Source organism: Aegilops tauschii, chromosome 3 (genome assembly GCF_002575655.3).
Source record: "Aegilops tauschii subsp. strangulata cultivar AL8/78 chromosome 3, Aet v6.0, whole genome shotgun sequence".
In the NCBI taxonomy this organism is placed as follows: domain Eukaryota; kingdom Viridiplantae; phylum Streptophyta; class Magnoliopsida; order Poales; family Poaceae; genus Aegilops; species Aegilops tauschii.
Genome location: NC_053037.3, coordinates 604,144,202 through 604,167,900, shown reverse-complemented (window position 1 = coordinate 604,167,900; position 23,699 = coordinate 604,144,202). Strand labels below are relative to the sequence as shown.

Below are 23,699 nucleotides of genomic sequence, written 5' to 3'. Positions count from 1 at the left end.
GTGTTATCATCACACAATAAAATATATTTATCACTACAATTTTTTGACATGTTTTCTAAGCTAATAAAACAAATTTGTAGCACCCAAACATATTTTAAAATAGTATGAATAGTTCTCTTCAAATGGACATATTTTGTTTTTTAAATTTATGAGTTATTTGAGTATTCAAATCAATATATTTTGATCAAAAATAATTTGATAATATGAAAATCATTTACCTAAGCCTAACACCAATGAACTCTATTTAATGACACTTTTTTGTGACTACAATGTATAATTTTTAACCAGAAAACCATACAAAAATAATATATTTAGGAGTCAAAAGACAAAATGTATTTTGAAATGGACAAATTTCCTGCCTATATTTTTTTAAATTGTGTATTACGAAGCACAAAATTGCAGTAGAGAGAATTGGACACTAGTAAACATGTTTGCTTAGAAAACTCTAGGCCGAGCGGTCGTGGTAAACACACAACCAGCACGTTCCGGACATCGAGATCGTGAATCACTCACGGGAGTTGGTAGTGATTTATTTTATTTTTGGGCCACATTGTAATTCTAAGATTTTTTTATTATGAATATAGTTTTCTTTTCTAAAGAAAATAACCCCTACAGTATCATGTGTCCTCCACTCTATGCTTAGAAAATCTCAGGCGAAATTGGACTACACAATTAAACCTTCTGCTATTTGATACGTCTCCAACGTATCTATAATTTTTTATTGTTCCATGCTATTATATTATCTGTTTTGGATGTTTAATGGGCTTTAATATGCTCTTTTATATTATTTTTGGGACTAAACAATTAACCGGAGGCCCAGTGTCAGTTTTTGTTTTTTCGCCTATTTCAGTGTTTCGTAGAAAAGGAATATCAAACGGAATCCAAACGGAACGAAACCTTCGCGAGGATCTTTCTTGGAACAAACGCAATCCAGGAGACTTGGAGTGGAAGTCTGAGACGCAACGAGGCGGCCATGATGCAGGAGGGCGCGCCCCCACCCTCGTGGGCCCCTCGTAGCTCCACCAACGTACTTCTTTCGCGTATATATACCATTGTACCCTAAAAACATCCAGGAGAACCACAAAACCACTTTTCCACCGCCGCAACCTTCTGTACCCATGAGATCCCATCTTGGGGCCTTTTCCGGCGCTCCGCCGGAGGGGGAATCGATCACGGAGGGCTTCTACATCAACACCATAGCCTCTCCGATGATGTGTGAGTAGTTTACCACAGACCTCCGGGTCCATAGCTATTAGCTAGATGGCTTCTTCTCTCTCTTTGGTTCTCAATACAAAGTTCTCCTCGATGTTCTTGGAGATCTATTCGATGTAATATTCTTTTGCGGTGTGTTTGCCGAGATCCGATGAATTGTGGATTTATGATCAAGTTTATCTATGAACAATATTTGGTTCTTCTCTGAATTCTTATATGCATGATTTGTTATCTTTGCGAGTCTCTTCGAATTATCGGTTTAGTTTGGCCTACTAGATTGATCTTTCTTGCAATGGGAGAAGTGCTTAGCTTTTGGTTCAATCTTGCGGTGTCCTTTCCAAGTGACAGTAGGGGCAGCAAGGCACGTATTGTATTGTTGCCATCGAGGATAAATAGATGGGGTTTATATCATATTGCTTGAGTTTATCCCTCTACATCATGTCATCTTGCCTAATGCGTTACTCTCTTCTTATGAACATAATACTCTAGATGCATACTGGATAGCGACCGATGTGTGGAGTAATAAAAGTAGATGCAGAATCGTTTCGGTCTACTTGACACAGACGTGATGCCTATATTCATGATCATGCCTAGATATTCTCATAACTATGCCCTTTTCTATCAACTGCTCGACAGTAATTTGTTCACCCACCATAATATATGCTATCATGAGAGAAGCCACTAGTGAAACCTATGGCCCCCGGGTCTATTTTACATCATATAAGTTTCCAATCTATAATTCTAGTTTACTATTTATTTTATTTTGCAATCTTGACTTTCCAATCTATACAACAAAAAATACCAAAAATATTTATCTTACTATCTTTATCATATCTCACTTTTGCAAGTGGCCGTGAAGGGATTGACAACCCTTTTATCGCATTGGTTGCAAGGTTCTTGATTGTTTGTGCATGTACTAGCCGACTTGCGTGTAATATCCTACTGGATTGATACCTTGGTTCTAAAAAACTAAGGGAAATACTTACGCTACTTTGCTGCATCACCCTTTCCTCTTCAAGGGAAAACCAACGCATGCTCAAGAGGTAGCAAGAAGGATTTCTGGCGCCGTTGCCGAGGAGATCTACGCTCAAGTCAAGACATACCAAGTACCCATCACAAATTCTTCTCACTCGCATTACATTATTTGCCATTCGCCTCTCGTTTTCCTGTCCCCCACTTCACCTTTGCCGTTTTATTCACCTTTTTCCGTTCGTCTTTTTTCGCTTGCTTCTTGTGTGCTTGTGTGTTGGATTGATTGTTTGTCACGATGGCTCAAGATAATACTAAATTGTGTGACTTTCCCAATACCAACAACAATGATTTTATTAGCACTCTGATTGCTCCTATTACCGATGCTGAATCTTGTGAAATTAATGCTGCTTTGTTGAATCTTGTCATGAAAGAAAGATCAATTTTCTGGCCTTCCTAGTGAAGATGTCGCTACCCATCTAAATAGCTTTGTTGATTTGTGTGATATGCAAAAGAAGAAAGATGTGGATAATTATATTGTTAAATTGAAGCTATTTCCGTTTTTGCTTAGAGATCGTGCTAAAACTTGGTTCTCTTCTTTGCCTAAAAATAGTATTGATTCATGGAATAAGTGCAAAGATGCTTTTATCTCTAAGTATTTTCCTCCCGCTAAGGTCATCTCCCTTGGGAACGATATTATGAATTTTAAGCAACTTGATCATGAGCATGTTGCACAAGCTTGGGAGAGGATGAAATTAATGATACGTAATTGCCCTACACATGGTTTGAATTTATGGATGATTATACAAAAAATTTATGCCAGATTGAATTTTGCTTCTAGAAATCTTTTAGATTCGGCCACGGGAGGCACTTTTGTGGAAATTACTTTAGGAGACGCTACTAAACTCCTAGATAATATTATGGTTAATTATTCTCAATGGCACACCGAAAGATCCACTAGTAAAAAGGTTCATGCGATTGAAGAGATTAATGTTTTGAGTGGAAAGATGGATGAACTTAGGAAATTGTTTGCTAATAAGAGTGTTTCTTCTGATCCTAATGATATGCCTTTGTCCACTTTGATTGAGAATAATAATGAATCTATGGATGTGAATTTTGTTGGTAGGAACAATTTTGGTAACAACGCGTATAGAGGAAACTTTAATTCTAGGCCGTTCCCTAGTAATTCCTCTAATAATTATGGTAATTCCTACAACAACTCTTATGGAAATTTAAATAAGATTCCCTCTAATTTTGAGACTAGTGTTAAAGAATTTATGAATTCGCAAAAGAATTTCAATGCTTTGATTGAAGAAAAATTGCTTAAGATTGATGAGTTGGCTAGGAACGTGGATAGAATTTCTCTTGATGTTGATTCCTTGAAACTTAGATCTAATGCACCTAAGCATGATATCAATGAGTCTCTCAAAGCCATGAGAATTTCCATTTATGAATGAAAAGAAAGAACCGCTAGGATGTGTGCTAAAAAAGATTGCTTTGTGAAAGCGTGTTCTTCTAGTTTTCATGATAATAAAGATGAAGATCTGAAAGTGATTGATGTGTATCCTATTAAATATTTGTTTTCCAATATGAATCTTGATAAAGATGGGACTGGAGATGAGTCAACTTTAGTTAAAAGGCGTCCCAATGATTCGGAGTTTTTAGATCTTGATGCTAAAATTTATAAAAGTGGGATTGAAGAGGTCAAAACTTTACATAGCAATGAGCCCACTATTTTGGATTCAAGGAATTTAATTATGATAATTGCTCTTTGATAGATTGTATTTCCTTGTTGCAATCCGTGTTAAATTCTTCTCATGCTTATGATCAAAATAAAGCTTTTACTAAACATATTGTTGATGCTTTAATGCAATCTTATGAAGAAAAGCTTGAAATAGAAGTTTCTATCCCTAGAAAACTTTATGATGAGTGGGAACCTACTATTAAAATTAAGATTAAAGATCATGAATGCTATGCTTTATGTGATTTGGGTGCTAGTGTTTCCACGATTCCAAAAACTTTGTGTGATGTGTTCCGTGAATTTGATGATTGTTCTTTAAATTTGCATCTTACGGATTCCACCATTAAGAAACCTATGGGAAGGATTAATGATGTTCTTATTGTTGTAAATAGGAATTATGTGCCCGTAGATTTCATTGTTCTTGATATAGGTTGCAATCCTACATGTCCTATTATTCTTGGTAGCCTTTCCTTAGAACGATTGGTGCAATTATTGACATGAAAGAAGGAAACATTAGATTCCAATTTCCGTTAAGAAAAGGCATGGAACACTTTCCTACAAAGAAAATTAAATTACCTTATCAATCTATTATGAGAGCCACTTATGGATTGAATACCAAAGATGACAATACCTAGATCTATTCTTGTTTTTATGCCTAGCTAGGGGCGTTAAACGATAGCGCTTTTTGGGAGGCAACCCAATTTTATTTTTGTTCCTTGATTTTTGTTCCTGTTTAGTAATAAATAATTCATCTATCCTCTGTTTAGATGTGGTTTTATGTTTTAGTTAGTGTTTGTGCCAAGTAGAACCTTTGGGAAGACATGGGTGAAGTCTTTGCAATCTTGCTGTAAAAAACAGAAACTTTTGCGTTCACGAGATTAGATGCCAATTTTTGCTGGAGAGTGCTTTTAGGTTGATTCTTCTTGCAGATGATTAATAGACAAATTACTCACGTCCACCAGTTTATTTCAGAATTGTTGGAGTTCCAGAAGTATTTGTTTGATACAGATTGCTACAGACTGTTCTGTTTTTGACAGATTCTGTTTTTGTGTGTTGTTTGCTTATTTTGATGAATCTATGGCTAGTATCGGGGGGTATGAACCATAGAGAAGTTGGAATACAGTAGGTTTAACACAAATATAAATAAAGAATGAGTTCATTACAGTACCTTAAAGTGGTGGTTTCTTTTCTTATACTAACGGAGCTCATGAGATTTTCTGTTTAAGTTTTGTGTTGTGAAGTTTTCAAGTTTTTGGGTAAAGATTTGATGGATTTTGAAATAAGGAGTGGCAAGAGCCTAAGCTTGGGGATGCCCAAGGCACCCCAAGGTAAAATTCAAGGACAACCAAAAGCCTAAGCTTGGGGATGCCCCGGAAGGCATCCCCTCTTTCGTCTTCGTCTATCGGTAACTTTACTTGAGGCTATATTTTTATTCACCACATGATATGTGTTTTGCTTGGAGCATCTTGTATGATTTGAGTCTTTGCTTTTTAGTTTACCACAATCATCCTTGTTGTACACACCTTTTGGGAGAGACACACATGAATCAGAATTTATTAGAATACTCTATGTGCTTCACTTATATCTTTTGAGCTAGATAATTTTGCTCTAGTGCTTCACTTATATCTTTTAGAGCACGGTGGTGGTTTTATTTTATAGAAATTATTGATCTCTCATGCTTCACTTATATTATTTTGAGAGTCTTTTAGAACAGCATGGTAATTTGCTTTGGCTATAAAATTAGTCCTAATATGATAGGCATCCAAGATGGGTATAATAAAAACTTTCATATAGAGTGCATTGAATACTATGAGAAGTTTGATACTTGATGATTATTTTGAGATATGAAGATGGTGATATTAGAGTCATGCTAGTTGAGTATTTTTGAATTTGAGAAATACTTGTGTTGAGGTTTGCAAGTCCCGTAGCATGCACGTATGGTAACCGTTGTGTAACAAATTTGAAGCTTGAGGTGTTTCTTTGATTGTCCTCCTTACGAGTGGCGGTCGGGGACGAGCGATGGTCGTTTCCTACCAATCTATCCTCCGAGGAACATGTGCGTAGTGCTTGGTTTTGATGACTTGTAGATTTTTGCAATAAGTACGTGAGTTCTTTATGACTAATGTTGAGTCCATGGATTATACGCACTCTCACCCTTCCATCATTGCTAGCCTCTTCGGTACCGTGCATTGCCCTTTCTCACCTCGAGAGTTGGTGCAAACTTCGCTGGTGCATCCAAACCCCGTGATATGATACGCTCTATCACACATAAGCCTCCTTATATCTTCCTCAAAACAGCCACCATACCTACCTATTATGGCATTTCCATAGCCATTCCGAGATATATTGCCATGCAACTTTCCACCGTTCCTTTATTATGACATGCTTCATCATTGTCATATTGCCTTGCATGATCATGTAGTTGACATCGTATTTGTGGCAAAGCCACCATTCATAATTTTTCATACATGTCACTCTTGAGTCATTGCCCATCCCGGTACACCGCCGGAGGCGCTCATATAGAGTCATATTTTGTTCTAAGTATCGAGTTGTAATCCTTGAGTTGTAAATAAATAGAAGTGTGATGGTCATCATTATTAGAGCATTATCCCGTGTGCGGAAAAAAAAGAGAAAGGCCAAATAAAAAAAGAGAAGGCCCAAAAAAAGAGAAAGGCCAAAAAAAGAGAAGGCCCAAAAAATGAGAGAAAAAAGAGAGAAGGGACAATGTTACTATCCTTTTTCCACACTTGTCTCTTATTTTGTCACTTTCATTTACTAGTGGGAAATTTTCATTATAGAACTTGGCTTGTATACTCCAACAATGGGCTTCCTCAAAATGCCCTAGGTCTTCGTGAGCAAGCAAGTTGGATGCACACCCACTAGTTTCTTTTGTTGAGCTTTCATACATTTATAGCTTTAGTGCATCCGTTGCATGGCAATCCCTACTCCTCGCATTGACATCAATTGACGGGCATCTCCATAGCCCGTTGATTAGCCTCGTCGATGTGAGACTTTCTCCCTTTTTGTCTTCTCCACATAACTTCCATCACCATATTCTATTCCACCTATAGTGCTATGTCCATGGCTCGCGCTCATGTATTGCGTGAAAGTTGAAAAAATTTGAGAATACTAAAGTATGAAACAATTGCTTGGCTTGTCATCGGGGTTGTGCATGATTTGAGCATTTTGTGTAAGGAAGATGGAGCGTAACCAAACTATATGATTTTGTAGGGATAAACTTTTTTTGGCGATGTTATTTTGAGAAGACATGATTACTTCGTTAGTATGCTTGAAGTATTATTATTTTTATCTCAATATTAAACTTTTGTCTTGAATCTTTCGGATCTGAACATTCATGCCACAATAAAGAAAATTACATTGAAAATTATGTTAGGTAGCATTCTTCATCAAAAATTCTGTTTTTATCATTTACCTACTCGAGGACGAGCAGGAATTAAGCTTGGGGATGCTGATACGCTTCCAACGTATCTATAATTTTTTATTGTTCCATGCTATTATATTATCTGTTTTGGATGTTTAATGGGCATTAATATGCTCTTTTATATTATTTTTGGGACTAACCTATTAACCGGAGGCCCAGTGCCAGTTTCTGTTTTTTTGCCTATTTCAGTGTTTCGTAGAGAAGGAATATCAAACGGAACGAAACCTTCGCGAGGATCTTTCTTGGAACAAACGCAATCCAGAAGACTTGGAGTGGAAGTCAGAGACGCAACGAGGGGGCCACGAGGCATGAGGGCGCGCCCAGGGGGGTAGGCGCACCCCCACCCTCCTGGGCCCCTCGTAGCTCCACCGACGTACTTCTTTCGCCTATATATACCCTTGTACCCTAAAAACATCCAGGAGAGACACGAAACCACTTTTCCACCGCCACAACCTTCTGTACCCGTGAGATCCCATCTTGGGGCCTTTTCCGGCGCTCCGCCGGAGGGGGAATCGATCACGGAGGGCTTCTACATCAACACCATAGCCTCTCCGATGATGTGTGAGTAGTTTACCACAGACCTTCGGGTCCATAGTTATTAGTTAGATGGCTTCTTCTCTCTCTTTGGTTCTCAATACAAAGTTCTCCTCGATGTTCTTGGAGATCTATTCGATGTAATATTCTTTTGCGGTGTGTTTGCCGAGATCCGATGAATTATGGATTTATGATCAAGTTTATCTACGAAAAATATTTGGTTCTTCTCTGAATTCTTATATGCATGATTTGTTATCTTTGCAAGTCTCTTCGAATTATCGGTTTAGTTTGGCCTACTAGATTGATCTTTCTTGCAATGGGAGAAGTGCTTAGCTTTGGGTTCAATCTTGCGGTGTCCTTTCCCAGTGACAGTAGGGGCAGCAAGGCACGTATTGTATTGTTGCCATCGAGGATAAAAAGATGGGGTTTATATCATATTGCTTGAGTTTATCCCTCTACATCATGTCATCTTGCCTAATGCGTTACTCTGTTCTTATGAACTTAATACTCTAGATGCATACCGGATAGCGGTCGATGTGTGGAGTACTAGTAGTTGATGCAGAATCGTTTCGGTCTACTTGACATGGACGTGATGCCTATATTCATGATCATGCCTAGATATTCTTATAACTATGCGCTTTTCTATCAATTGCTCGGTAGTAATTTGTTCACCCACCGTAATATATGCTATCATGAGAGAAGCCACTAGTGAAACCTATGGCCCCCGGGTCTATTTTACATCATATAAGTTTCCGATCTATAATTCTAGTTTACTATTTATTTTATTTTGCAATCTTTACTTTCCAATCTATACAAAAAAAATACCAAAAATATTTATCTTACTATCTTTATCAGATCTCACTTTTGCAAGTAGCCGTGAAGGGATTGACAACCCCTTTATCGCGTTGGTTGCAAGGTTCTTGATTGTTTGTGTAGGTACTAGGCGACTTCCGTGTAATCTCATACTGGATTGATACCTTGGTTCTCAAAAACTGAGGGAAATACTTACGCTACTTTGCTGCATCACCCTTTTCTCTTCAAGGGAAAACCAACGCATGCTCAAGAGGTAGCACTATTATATGTCATCCCGCTCTCTGCTTAGAAAAGCTTAGGTAACTAGCTCAACCTCGTCCTTGTGAATTATCAAGAATAATTCGATTGTTTTATTTATTTTAAATGCATGTGGTGAGTAGTATAATGAATAGACCCATGTAACGTGGTGGTCTCAAATATGTCACTACTAAGTATTTAAAAATGTATAATAACAATATTTTGGCGGTATGGTTTGCTATTAACAAACAATGTATAAGTATATAATGCCTATTGAGTATTTAAATGGTTCGCGCGTTGAGGAACTAGGTCTTCTAGTCCTACCATAACTAGTAAATGCGTACGTGCACATTGATATTAGGTAGGATATCAATTAGGCGTTAATTATATAATTAGCACATGCGTTGATATTTGTATGATAATAATTGCACCCTAAATATGCTGAGCGCTCAACATTGAAACAATCTGGGTCGGTGTATTGACATGGTTTGATGGTCGAGATTATTTGGATTTGTCTCTGTAGGACCTTTTATATTAGTATAGATTATTTGCCTTGTTGAATGCAGTATCAAGACAAGAGGTTACCGCATATCAACCCTAGCAGATGAAAAAAAATGCAAATTTTTAAAAGAAAAGGCTATTTTAGTAAAAAAAAAATAACATTGAAGAATGCTTGTTCTTTCCTCTACTTATAGCTGGATCTTTTGGCGGCATGACCAAGCCAGAATTATAACAGTATTTTCTCCCCTATTTCAAATGTGGGTGATATCGATGTCAGGTCAAATTCTTAAGATTCATACTTTGTATAAAATCGGCAAAGAATACAACTAGTATTATCGGCATTATTTAAGGAAAATACCTTTTGTTTTCTTACAACATTAGGATGATAAACTGAGTCTTTGGGCCTTGGGCCCAGGTTATGCTAAGTACGTGGCGCAGTACTGCTTTGCACAGAGAACCTTTAGCCCGCGAGAACTATAGCAAGTAAGAAGGTACACTCACTTGAAGGTTTTTTTTTTGCGTTGCACTGTAATAGGCCAGCCCATTTCTTCTCCTCGCTTGCTCGCTCGAGATCGGTCACTGTACTGGTTTTGGTCCGGTTTCTGCTGGTTTTCTTCCTTTTGTTTTTATTTCCTTTTTCATTTCTTTTTTCTTTTTTTTTCTTTGGGTCTCCATCTGTTTATTCTTTTTTTTTCAATTGGTTTTCAACAGGTCTTTTGGCTGTCTTTCGTTGTTCTGCATCAGGTTCTTCACTAGTTTCAATTGTTTTGCATTTCGTTTCTTCTGTTTTTCTCTGTTTTCTTTTCTTCTTGTCTGGTTTTCCTTTTCTTACTTTCTAGTTTACTTCGGTGTTTTTCTCCAAGACATGTCTACATTTTTCGCATACATCAGGTACAATTTTGTAATACATGTTTAACATTTTTCAAATGTATGATTAACATTTTTTCTTGAATTTATGTTTTGATGCCTATTTTCTTTTCATGCAGATTATACATTTTTGGCATATATCTAAACATTATTTATATACTTTAACATTTTTCAAACACATGATTAACATTTTTTTTCAAACGTATATTTTGATGCAACTTTTTTCCATACGCATTATATATTTCAAACATATTTTTTGATGCAACGTGATTCAGGGCTAGCTTTCGAGTGCTGTTGTGTGTCTGGCGATGACACTGTCAGCATTCAGAGTTTTACTATAGTGTACTATCATTGAGCATTGTTGAACTTCAACTGGTTTGAGCTGTGCACAACCGCGCACGTATGTCATAACTGTTTCAAAGCGACCAGGCGACACGGCGCCACCATACTGGCACCTAGAAAAGGGGTGTAATCTGCGCAGGCGAAGGTGTTGCTATCTGCATGCTGACTTCACTCTGCAGTGACCGGCCGGAATGGCTACTTAGCTCAATCCAGCAAAATCTAGTGCCCCCGCTACCCAAGGATGTACGAGACAAACCACACTCACATGTCTGTCTACTGTACCTTGAATATGATCGACAGGTTGATGGATTTAATCCACCAAGCTTGGACCCGGCAAAAAACATATAGCCAGAGCAGAGCTCCCTCTGTCTATAGGAAAACACTGGTAGACAACCAATCAAAAATGGCCATTACGGGCATTTAGAAGATTTCTTTCGTATTTTTTTGCCTTTTCAGATTTTCCCTGGTTTTGGACAATATTTACTTCTCGTGGACGCATGGATTTGCTTCCATGAGAAGAACAAAAAAAGAGAAAAAACATGTTTTGTTTTTTTATTTAACACGACAGGCACAAATTTACTTCTCGTGGACACACGAATTTGCTTCCACGAGCCTCTCAGAAGGGGAAAAACCGTATTTCCTTTTTTTTTCTTTCGCGAGAGGTATAGATTTGCTTCTCATAGAGGGGCGGATTTGCTTCAGCAAGAGGCACAACTATGCCTCTTGGAAATAAAAAATATGTTTATTTGCTTCTTGTGGAGGCACATATTTCTTTCTGCGTCGTGCCTATCTGAAAAGGAAAAAATTGTGTTTTCTTTTTTCGCACAGATTTGCTTCCGTGAGAGGCACAACCGTGCATCTTCGAAGAAAAAACATGCTCCCGGTTCGGTTTTTTTCGTCTAGTTTTTTTCGTGAAAAAAAGTTCTTTGAAACCTATCAACATGAGATCTAATTTTGAAGATCTCAACGTGAGTAATCCAACTGTAAAAACGGTTCAAGATTTGGACACACATTTTCAATAAATAAATCTACGAAAAAAGGGAAAACTCTCAGGTTGCGATGCAATACGCCACTTGTCGCAACCTAAAAAGATGAGAGTGAACTTTACAAAGAGTGCATCTTAACTAGTGATTTCCTCTTTAGCGATGTAACACTGCAAACTAGACTACTAGAGTAATGCTACATCTACAAACGTTTACTTAAAGATTCTACGGACAAACTGATGTGAAGGATTGTGACCCACTTAACATCGGGGGAGGGGGGGAGGGGTGGAGTGGAAGATTAAGTAAACCTTTGTAGGTCTTTGTAGGTTTAGCATTATTGCTGTAAACTACCGTTGAGAAAAACATGACGATGTTAATAAACAGCCCATCTGGTGAGAAGTTGTGTACGTCGTGCTACATGCAGCCCATTACTTTAAAATATTCAAAAATAATATTTCCAAGTTTAAAGAAATATAAAAAATAATGTGAAAACTTATACTCCCTCCGTTCCTAAATAATACTTTTAGAGATTCTAATATGGACCACGTTCGGAGCAAAATAAGTGAATATACACTTCCAGATATGTCTATATTCATCTGTATGTAGTCCATTCAAATATCTAAAAAGACATATATTTAGGAACGGAGAGAGTACATTTTGCGATGGATTTGTAGTTTTTTGTTCAAAATATTATTATTTGCAAGCTAGACAAAAAAATCCTGGCGCAACAAATACAATTGGCCCATTTTCATGTACTTATTTATCCTTTTTTGTCTATGTCACATCTGAAAATATATTGTTATGGAAAAATTCTTGAACGCATTGTATATATGTATTTTTGTGTTGCAATTGTTTTCTAATGTTTTTTGCACTATGGAAAATGGTAGTTTCAAAACGGCCTCCATGTAGCCCGTCCAACATTGGTCATTAAACCCATTAAGCATCGCGAGATTGGCGGCCAACCAGCTATACCAAGTGGCGCAAGCTGGTTGGTCGCGATGAGAAAGCTTTTGCAATATCTTTTAGATCGAGTTAAGGATTTTTTCTTGAAATGTTTTTTTAGACGGTGGTTAGAACCCACTTTATTATTTTAAATGGAGAGTTATGTAAAGTGGCGCTCGTCAGTAGGATATGGTGGTAATATTTTTTCTTTTTTGTTTCTTTTAGATGAAGGTGAGATTTTTTTTCTGATATGTTTTTTAGGTAGAGGCAAGGACCACATGGTTTTTTTAAACGTGCACATAATTTTCTCTTAAGCGGCGCCATAGGGTGACGCCCCAACCACTAGTTTTCGCCATGCATCTATGCTTTCACGTAGAATTCTGTGGCTCCGGGTTACGTACGTGATTCAGAGCTAACTTTTGAGCGTTGCTGTGGTGGTGATGACACTATCTGGATTCAGTATTTCACTACAGTGTACTATCATTGAGCAGCGTTGAGCTTCAATTGTTTTGAGCTGTGCACAGCGAAACCGTGCATGTGTGTCGTAACTGTTGTTTCAAAGCGATCAGACGACACGAGTACACCAGTCAGGCACCTCGAAAAGAAGGTTAATCTGGGCAGGCGAAGGTCTTGTTATTTGCATGCTGCCTTCACTCTGCAGTGGCCGGCCGAAATAGCAAGTTCAGTTCAGTTCAATTCAGTAAAATCTAGTGCGCCCGCTACCCGAGGATGAGACAAAGCACACTCACATGTCTGTCTACGATCGACCGGTTGATTGATTTAATCAACCAAGCAAAAATTAAACCCATTAAGCTACGCACAAGGGGGCATCGATGGGTTATGCCAGGTGTCCCGTTTTACTGTCGCTGATATATCTCCGGAAGATAGCACCTTCACAGGGTAAAACATCCCGAGTAAAACACAGGGATAGAGAGAAAAGGGACATTCCTTCTCTGCGAAGGCAAGAATCCTGGCGCTGCTATCTTTCCTCATTCCCCTCGCGTCGCCATCACGTACCCCGCATCCTCCCCGTTGGCTCCCTCCCCCCAACCCAACCCGCGTCCTCCTTCTCCCGTATCACTCGGACCTGTAGCGCCGCCGTCACCGATGCACCTCCATTCCCCTTCTCCCCACCACCTTCGGCTTCGGCATGGAGCAATAGCTCCTCTTGCCTCACCGGCCGTCCTGACCAAGGCAGGGCGCCTTGTCCTCGCCTTCCCCGAGCGCGGAGGGAGAGATGGCGACGACTGGATCTCGCTAAGTGGCCAGCGAGGAGGACGGCTTGGCCCCGCAGCGACGCCAACAAGGCACTTCCATCCAGCGTACGTCACCTATTCTTCCTCCTCTCGCTCTGATCCTACCGTGGCCACCACCAATAGTAGTAAGAAGTCCAACTCTTCTGTGGTATGAACTATCACTTGTGTTGTTGTTTGATGTATTTTCTTGCATCCTTGCTAATTCGGGTTGATCTGCTATTGCCCCACACGAGGTTGTCCTCCTCTCTGGTTTTGTTGACTCCGACGGCGCCAGCTCGACCTACAGGTTCGTCTCCCTCTCTCTTTCAATCTGATCTGCACTTCTATTAGTTCCCTTTTATTTCATCTCTCATCATCTCCACATGATTCTCGCGTATCGTTGAATTGGATTGAGTTTGTGCTACCTATAGTTTATACCAGAACTTAATCTTGAGGTCAGGATTCATGCCCTTTTTCCTTGAGCCGATTTGCTGCTTAATATCTGATGGGTCATGCATTCTTTTGGTTGAAATTTATATTGTTTTATCCTGTCCTTGGCAATTCGGTACCAATAACAGGAAATTGCCTTGCAGGATATCTTTGACATTTGTTGTTATTGGGGTGTCAATGCTGGCGATGAAAAGATTATCAATGTTCTTATTGGGTTGTCAATGCTGGAAGCTGCTCATGGGACATATAACTTGAAGGTCCACTCCAGTGCTACTTTTCTTTCTACTAATATTCATTTTAATCAGGAACAATAGACAGTGATTCCACACTTGTAGTTGACTTCATGTGCTTCCTTGGACTTATATCTTCGGGTTTTATTGTGTGGTGGTGGTGCCGTCGAGATCGGGGATGGTGCTCCGCGGCCTGGATGCCGCGTTCTTCCTCCCCGTGCGATTCCCTTCTCCCTCGGCTTCTTCTACGCCTGATTCGTCCTCGACCGCCTGGTATACAAGGTACGGAATCAGCTCCTCTTCATCCTCCTCAATGTACCTTCATGCTCCGCTCTAGGTGGTTCATGTCATGATCATTCTTTTCTTTTGTCACATGGTAGAGGGCACTGATGATGCATGCTATGTAGTCTGAATCTCCCTTGAAAATAACCATGAAAATCTATCCAAGTTTTTCTTTACTAAAACTCTATCCAAGTTAGATGCCGCAGTGTGGATGAACTGCAGTTTGCATTTCTTCCACGATTTAGAGTACCAAGCATGCAGTTGTATATGAAAAAGCCAATCACACAAAATTAAACTATTTGTAAGCATTCCAACTTATCAAATGCCAGAACAATCCTAACACCCACATGGAGCACTACAGGAAATTTCATGAGCATGTCTTATTAACCTTTTGAGCTCAACCATCAGGCACCCTCACTCTGAGGAAAATCACTGTTGAAAGATGGAATAGAGTAAGTTATAAAAACTAACTGCCAAACTATGATTATGTGGATGATAAATGTTGATGATAATTAAGAAATGATGACCTTTCGATCGATGTTGTAAAATGACTGGGATAGTGTAGTGTCATAATTAATGGAATGATAACTTAACTGAGACTTTGTGTAAGACTCAGGAGTTGATGAAGGGGCAAATCATGTATGCAGGGAAGTGTGCGAGTAGTAAAAAGTTTATGAGTCTGTTACTGAAAATGTTGTAGGCATTGATGTGATTCGAGCTGTCCAACCTGAACACAAGTTGGTGAAGGTTCTTTGTTTCTAAGCGTACAAGCTATTCGATTAAAGTTCAACCATGTTGTAGGGAAATATTTTACTCTCTATAATGTTTATGCTCTGTTGTGCACTTACAAACAACAAGAAGAGCTGAATGCCTGACTACGCCATCTAACTTCCATGAAAAAAGCTTTTCCTACCATGATGCTTTGTTATTCCGTCAGTCACAATTGGAGATCAAGTAAAGGATACTGCAGAATGGTGCCAATTTAAGTTTTTGCTGTACATCAAACTTGTCAGTTTTACTGTCACCTTTCATTTTGGAGACATGACCAACTGTTTTCTTCATTATTTGTCATCTTCCAATGTTTATCTTCACAATCTGATTTTTGGTGATCTTGTTTTCTATTTGTAGGAGCAAATGATGTTTCAATAATACAAAGGGTTGATGTTGGTTTTGGTACGTTCATAGGTTTATGCGGCACATATATACTGGCATAATACTTGCTGAAGCACCTCCCTAGCTTCCTTGCCTTGCTGCTCTAGCACCAGCCTCGTCGCAGTTGAGGTTTGCTCTGATTTCCATGCCCCGTTGTTTCGTTTATGCTTGATTTGCTGTGTGGAAATGCAATGTGATACTTGCATGATTGGTGGATAAAATCCTAATGTAGAAACACATATAATTATTAATGGTGATCTTTGGATGAGTTCTTCTTTCTGACTGATTGCATAATTTAGTTGTATAAATCATTATGAAGTAAATAAATTTGGGGGAATTCTCTTCTTCACATGTAAAGAGGTGGGATCCATACGGCAGGGATGAAAGCCAGCTTCAATTGGCATGCAATAAGACCAAATGGCAGGTAATGAGTTATATTCTTTAGTTATGAGCTTGATTCAATGTCCTGCGTTATAGAAAGTTCAAACTTGAATTGCTCTGTTTCAGGATTTAAACCTTCTTGAGTTATGCAATCACAAATATCTTGCACCTAGAGAAAGAAACTTGGATGTTTTGATCACACAAAGGTGTTTTTTACATGTATGTGCTTTCTTTTAATCTATGCATGAGCCAGGTTTCTATGATATGCAGTTTGGACCATGAGCTTGCGGATGCTAAAGAAATTCTTAGGTACGTAGTCTGGAATAAAAGCATTCAAGAAGTTCACTAGGCCAGAATGCTTGAAGTCGGTCTTGATGATTGTAACTCACGTTTCCTCAGCATGCTAAAATGGCTCAAGTTATTCATCTGTATGTTGTAGGTACCCTCCAACTCCTTTTTGTTTTAATGATTTTCACTAACAAATAATTCTTACATAAGACCTTGGGTAACAAAGATGTTCTTATTTATCCAACATTATTTACAAACTTTGATGGATTAGAAAAAGATTAGAATTAATGGATGCAGGTAGTACACAATTTTATATGCTGGCAGCTATGCATAATGTATGAGTCTACGCAAGTGTCAGTTCTGTATTATTGTCTGTTTTCAAGTATTTGTCACTTGGGTTTCTGATAACTGAAGTGGGTGTCTGTAGTTCCAATGCAGAGCAGATCGAGTGGTGTAAGGTGGTGTTGCTGTGGGACATTGCAACTGCTCCCAGATCGATTGAAGCTTCGTTTGAATGTTTTAGTTCATCTATGCTTTTGATTATATTTTTACAGAATAATGGGGGTTATACTTATTCTCGACGGCCTTGCGGAGAGTATTCTGAATTGTATTCATCGCTTCCAAGTACCTGTTTATATTTCTTATGAGTATTCACCTACAACCTACAACTTGATGTCTTACAACACGAGGAGATTTATACCTGTTTGCTTAAGTATTTTCACTAAACTACGCATATTGTACGTTAACACATACAACAACATGATTAGTGCGCATAGTCCCGCCTCAAGAGACGCGCCCAGGACGCGTCCCAACCACTAGTCATATAGCAAGACTGGCAGAGCTCCCTCTATCTCTAGGAAAAGACCGGTAGAATATTTCTCAACCAGCGGCTCAAAAAAATAATTCTCAAGCAGTTTGTCTTGTACATTACTTTGTTTTTCCGTTCTTTTTTTGTGTGTGAGTCTTTTACGTTACTGGCCGGGTTTAAAGTGGCCCAAGCATAGAAGGTGGCGGAGTAGTATGCCATCCTCGACTCCATCTAGTCAAAACTCATGCCCGTGGCAAACCGCTGCTATCTCAGTGAGGCGGACATGGAGTTGAAGGAATTCCTCAGGGACCTCGACTCCGACGAGGAGCCGAAGCTGAGGGTCACAGTCAACGATCAGGAGTCCGGTCCGTCCGAAACTGCCGGCACAGAGGTCATCACATCTCCGACAACTAGTAATAGTAGGGTTGTTTTATATATGTAGTAGTACATGGTTTTTGTGTTGCATGGTGTATTATAATTTTAGCGTGTGATATTTGAGCTATGTGATTGCAACGGACGAAAGATGAGGGGTGACCGAGCCCTGTCCACACACGCATCCGGACGCGTCCGCATACATATGAGCGGTCACTTTTGAGGTATGCGTTGTAGTTGCTCTTAGAGCATCTACAACCACAGTGGCCATATCTGAGCCCCAATACGCCCGCGGACAAGTCAGGATGCGCCTGTTGGCAGTGACTGGGCAGTCCCCATATATCTATGTCCACAACTGTAGTACCCAAATGCCCGCACCGAAATCTATACAATTCATGCAACAACGTAACACGTAGATCAACATCACAAATGAGTTCATCAGACAGAGAACTCAAGATAGATTCGGTTATAGATATTTCATCTGACAGACCTAATCATACCCAAAATATAAAAAGTTCACCAGATTAAACTAGATACAAATTTAGAAGACATTGCAGGGGGCGAGAACGCCACTTCTTTGTCTGGCCCTTGCCCTTGCGATCAGCGGCACGGCGGTCCATCTCCTCCATGTAGGCATTTGCGGCGAGAGGATCGTCGTCGTCGTCTATATTGGTGCCGCTCTCCGACGTCGAGGGCATGTAGCCTGCGAGGCAGGGGATGGCGTCCAGAGAACAAGTCTATATATAAATTCTGAAGCAAAGAACTCATATGAATCCATGAATAAAACATATATAAATCTTATCATAATGTGACAATTCATTACACCGCAGCAAGCACACCACAATGATTACATCCGATGGATCACAATCATGTAGGTATGCTAATAAGATCACTGAATTAAATAACAAGGGAGAGATACACAGATCCAATCTCCCCCGAGATCCAATCTCCCTCCTAGGTCGCTCCTCCCTCGAGCGGCTCCGGAGGCACCCCCGCCCTAGAACCTCCCCCTCCCCGTTCTTGGCTCCTCTAGCCGCCGCTGCTGCCGACACTGGCGGCGGTGACCGCACCCACCCCATCGAAGACGGAGGGATGGAGAGGCGCCGTGCAACAGTGCTCCATGGCGGAGGTGGGGCACCGGCTAGGAGTGCAGGGCGGCACGGCTATTATGGCCATGGCCTGAGGTCTTCTGGCAGAGTGGCGTCGTGGAGGTGCTGGCATGCCGCCGGCAGACGTGGTTGTCCAATCCGATATGGGCCTCCCGGTCGATCGGGGCCAACACAGACGCACGGGGCTACCTTCTTCTCGACGGCCAGTCCGGCAAGGAGTTGATCAGCGGCGTGGGGGCTTGCTGGTCTTGCATCTAAAGGTGGTTTGGATCTGCTGATCTTCGAGCGCCAAGTCGTTGATCTGCTTCATGTCGGCCTCCCCGGTCTGGACGCCGATGAGTTCTGGCCTTCTCTTCGGAGGTTTTCGCCGATTGGCGCATGGAGCCACTGGATATCTAGATCGGATTCGATTCGTTCGTGCACACCCTTATATTCCGCCAGTGAGGCTCCATGAGGGCGTGGCGCGAAGCTTCACATTCTTGTTGATGCCATGGGACATGTCTAAATATAGATTGCTATGGTATTGATAGAGGTGGAGAAAGTCATGGCGGCTGCGATCAGAGGTTTGAAATGGCGGAGAGGTGTTTTGGTTGCGATGAAGACTGGCGACACAGATTCCTCCTATGTGTCAGGTGTTTGGAGACTTGCAGCTGCAATCTTGGCAAGAGGGGTTGGCAACACAGGTGGACTACATTTATGCGTGGTGATCCTTGAGTGCCGAGCCTTGATTTCCAGGGTGAAATCCCAAGGTCTAGCCTTCATTGGTTGTACTCCCTCCGTCCGAGAAAGCTTGTCCATCAAATAGATGTATCTAGCATCAAATTAGTGTTAGATACATTTATTTGAGGGATAAGCTTGGGACAAGTTTTTTCGGACGGAGGAAGTACCTGGCAATAACCTTTTTGTAGGCATTGTTTTGCAAGCTCGGACTCTCTCCAGGTGAAAACCCAAGATCTTCGATCGGGCGACGACACTGTCTGTGCATTGTTTCCTTCTTGGAGGCGTTGCTTTTGGAGATTCTATTTTTGTGGCTCGATTGTTGTCTTTGGTGGTGGTTAGAGTGCTGCTGTTGTGAGTTTCAATCACAGTGATGGGGTCTTTGTTTTCTTTTTCTCTTTTTTTTCTTGGCTATGTGCATCCTTGATGTCTTTGTACATCCTGTTGGTGCAGAGGCTGGGTGTAATTGGTATCTTCGCGATATTAATATATTCCCCTTATCGAAAAAGCTATTGTTATGGACCATAGTCAAAAGGAAAATACTCATGGGTGATCATGGTAGCAGCAAGGTTGATGTTTATGGCCCCCCTGATGAATTCCTCTTTCGGGAGAGTATAGAAATAGGCCATGATAACCCACAAGTATAGGGGATCGCAATAGTTTTCGAGGGTAGAGTATTCAACCCAAATTTATTGATTCGACACAAGGGGAGCCAAAGAATATTCTCAAGTATTAGCAGCTGAGTTGTCAATTCAACCACACCTGGATAACTTAACATCTGCAGCAAAGTATTTAGTAGCAAAGTAATATGGAAGTAATGGTAACGATAGCAAAAGTAATATTTTTGGGTTTTGTAGTGATTGTAACAGTAACAACGGAAAAGCAAATAAGCGAAGAACAATATGTGAAAAGCTCGTAGGCATTGGATCGGTGATGGAGAATTATGCCGGATGCGGTTCATCATGTAACAGTCATAACATAGGGTGACACAGAACTAGCTCCAATTCATCAATGTAATGTAGGCATGTATTCCGAATATAGTCATACGTGCTTATGGAAAAGAACTTGCATGACATCTTTTGTCCTACCCTCTCGTGGCAGCGGGGTCCTAGCGGAAACTAAGGGATATTAAGGCCTCCTTTTAATAGAGTACCGGACCAAAGCATTAACACATGGTGAATACATGAACTCCTCAAACTATGGTCATCACCGGGAGTGGTCCCGATTATTGTCACTTCGGGGTTGCCGGATCATAACACATAGTAGGTGACTATAGACTTGCAAGATAGGATCAAGAACACACATATATTCATGAAAACATAATAGGTTCAGATCTGAAATCATGGCACTCGGGCCCTAGTGACAAGCATTAAGCGTAGCAAAGTCATACCAACATCAATCTCAGAACATAGTGGATACTAGGGATCAAACCCTAACAAAACTAACTCGATTACATGATAAATCTCATCCAACCCATCACCGTCCAGCAAGCCTACGATGGAATTACTCACGCACGGCGGTGAGCATCATGAAATTGGTGATGGAGGATGGTTGATGATGACGACGGCGACGGATTCCCCTCTTCGGAGCCCCGAATGGACTCCAGATCAGCCCTCCCGAGGGAGTTTAGGGCTTGGCGGCGGCTCCGTATCGTAAAACGCGATGAATCCTTCTCTCTAATTTTTTTTCTTCCCGGACACGAATATATGGAGTTGGAGTTGAGGTCGGTGGAGTGTCAGGGGGCCCACGAGGCAGGGGGCGCGCCCCCCACCCTCGTGGACAGGTGGAGCCCTCCCTGACGTGGATTCTTCTTCCAGTATTTTTAATATTTTCCAAAAATAAGTTCCGTGGAGTTTCAGGTCATTCCGAGAACTTTTGTTTCTGCACATAAATAACACCATGGCAATTCTGCTGAAAGCAGCGTCAGTCCGGGTTAGTTCCATTCAAATCATGCAAGTTAGAGTCCAAAACAAGGGCAAAAGTGTTTGGAAAAGTAGATACGACGGAGACGTATCAACTCCCCCAAGCTTAAACCTTTGCTTGTCCTCAAGCAATTCAGTTGATAAACTGAAAGTGATAAAGAAAAACTTTTACAAACTCTGTTTGCTCTTGTTGTTGTAAATATGTAAAGCCAACATTCAAGTTTTCAACAAAGATTATAACTAACCACATTCACAATGACACTTAGGTCTCATGTTTACTCATGTCAATGGCATAATCAACTAGCGAGCAATAATAATAAATCTCGGATGACAACACTTTCTCAAAACAATCATAATATGATATAACAAGATGGTATCTCGCTAGCCCTTTTTGAGACCGCAAAACATAAATGCAGAGCACCTTTAAAGATCAAGGACTGGCTAAGCATTGTAATTCATGGTAAAAGAGATCCAGTCATGGTCATACCCAATATAAATTAATAGTAATGAATGCAAATGACAGCGGTGCTCTCCAGCTGGTGCTTTTTAATAAGAGGATGATGACTCAACATGAGAGTAAATAGATAGGCCCTTCGTGGAGGGAAGCAGGGATTTGTAGAGGTGCCACAGCTCGATTTTTGAAATAGAGATAAATAATATTTTGAGCGGCATACTTTCATTGTCAACATAACAACCAAGAGATGGCGATATCTTCCATGCTACACACATTATAGGCGGTTCCCAAACAGAATGGTAAAGTTTATACTCCCCCTCCACCAACAAGCATCAATCCATGGCTTGCTCGAAACAACCAGTGCCTCCAACTAACAACAGTCCCAGGGGAGTTTTGTTTGCAATTATTTTGATTTAGTTTGCATAAAGCATGGGACTGGGCATCCCGGTGACCAGCCATTTTCTCGTGAGTGAGGAGTGGAGTTCACTCCTCTTGAGAACAACCCGCCTAACATGGAAGATACGGACAGCCCTAGTTGATACATGAGCTATTCGAGCATACAAAATAGAATTTCATTTGAAGGTTTAGAGTTTGGCACATACAAATTTACTTGGAACGGCAGGTAGATACCGCATATAGGAAGGTATGGTGGACTCATATGGCATAACTTTGGGGTTTAAAGGATTGGATGCACAAGCAGTATTCCCGCTTAGTACAAGTGAAGGCTAGCAAAAGACTGGGAAGCGACCAACTAGAGAGCGATAACAGTCATGAACATGCATTAAAATTAATAAACATTGAGTGCAAGCATGAGTAGGATATAATCCACCATGAACATAAATATCGTGAAGGCTATGTTGATTTGTTTCAACTACACGTGTGAACATGTGCCAAGTCAAGTCACTTAAATCATTCAAAGGAGGATAGCACCCCACTATACCACATCACAACCATTTTAATAGCATGTTGGCACGCAAGGTAAACCATTATAACTCATAGCTAATCAAGCATGGCATAAGCACCTATGATCTCTAATTGTCATTGCAAACATGTTTATTCATAATAGGCTGAATCAGGAATGATGAACTAATCATATTTACAAAAACAAGAGAGGTCGAGTTCATACCAGCTTCTCTCATCTCAGTCAGTCCATCATATATCGTCATAATTGCCTTTCACTTGCACGACCGAACAATGTGAAAATAATAAGAGTGCACGTGCATTGGACTAAGCTGGAATCTACGAGCATTCAATAAACAGGAGAAGACAAGGCAATATGGGCTCTTGGTTAAATCAACAATAATGCATATAAGAGCCACTTCAACAATTTAATTATGGTCTTCTCCTATCGACCCCCAAAGAAAAGAAAAGAAATAAAACTATTTACACGGGAAAGCTCCCAACAAGCAAAAGAAGAACGGGAAATCTTTTTGGGTTTTCTTTTTAATTATTACTACTACAGCAAGAAAAGTAAACTAACTAAAAGCTACACTATTTTTTTGGTTTTTCTTAAGGTTTATTAAACACACAAGAAGAAAGCAAGGAAAAGGAAAATAAACTAGCATGGATATTACAGAGAAAGAGTATGAGCACCGACTTCTAGCAATGAGTGTGTGAACATGAATGTAATGTTGGTGAGAAATACATACTCCCCCAAGCTTAGGCTTTTGGCCTAAGTTGGTTTATTGCCACGGGTGGCCTGGCGGATATCCAAAG

General features: G+C 40.3%; 1 long non-coding RNA gene across 12 annotated transcripts; it reads left to right on the top strand.

The window, feature by feature from the left end:
* Positions 1-13,587: 13,587 nt before the first annotated feature.
* On the top strand, positions 13,588-17,255 carry LOC109781387 (uncharacterized). Of its 12 annotated transcripts, XR_005752841.3 has the most exons (6): positions 13,592-14,125; positions 14,412-14,780; positions 15,909-16,061; positions 16,291-16,356; positions 16,584-16,752; positions 17,029-17,255. It is a non-coding gene; the product is annotated as an uncharacterized lncRNA (long non-coding RNA). The 12 variants fall into 12 exon arrangements; XR_006671202.2 differs by having other exon boundaries at positions 13,590-14,125; positions 16,232-16,356; positions 16,584-17,255; XR_006671204.2 differs by having other exon boundaries at positions 16,440-17,255.
* The last annotated feature ends 6,444 nt before the right edge of the window (positions 17,256-23,699 follow it).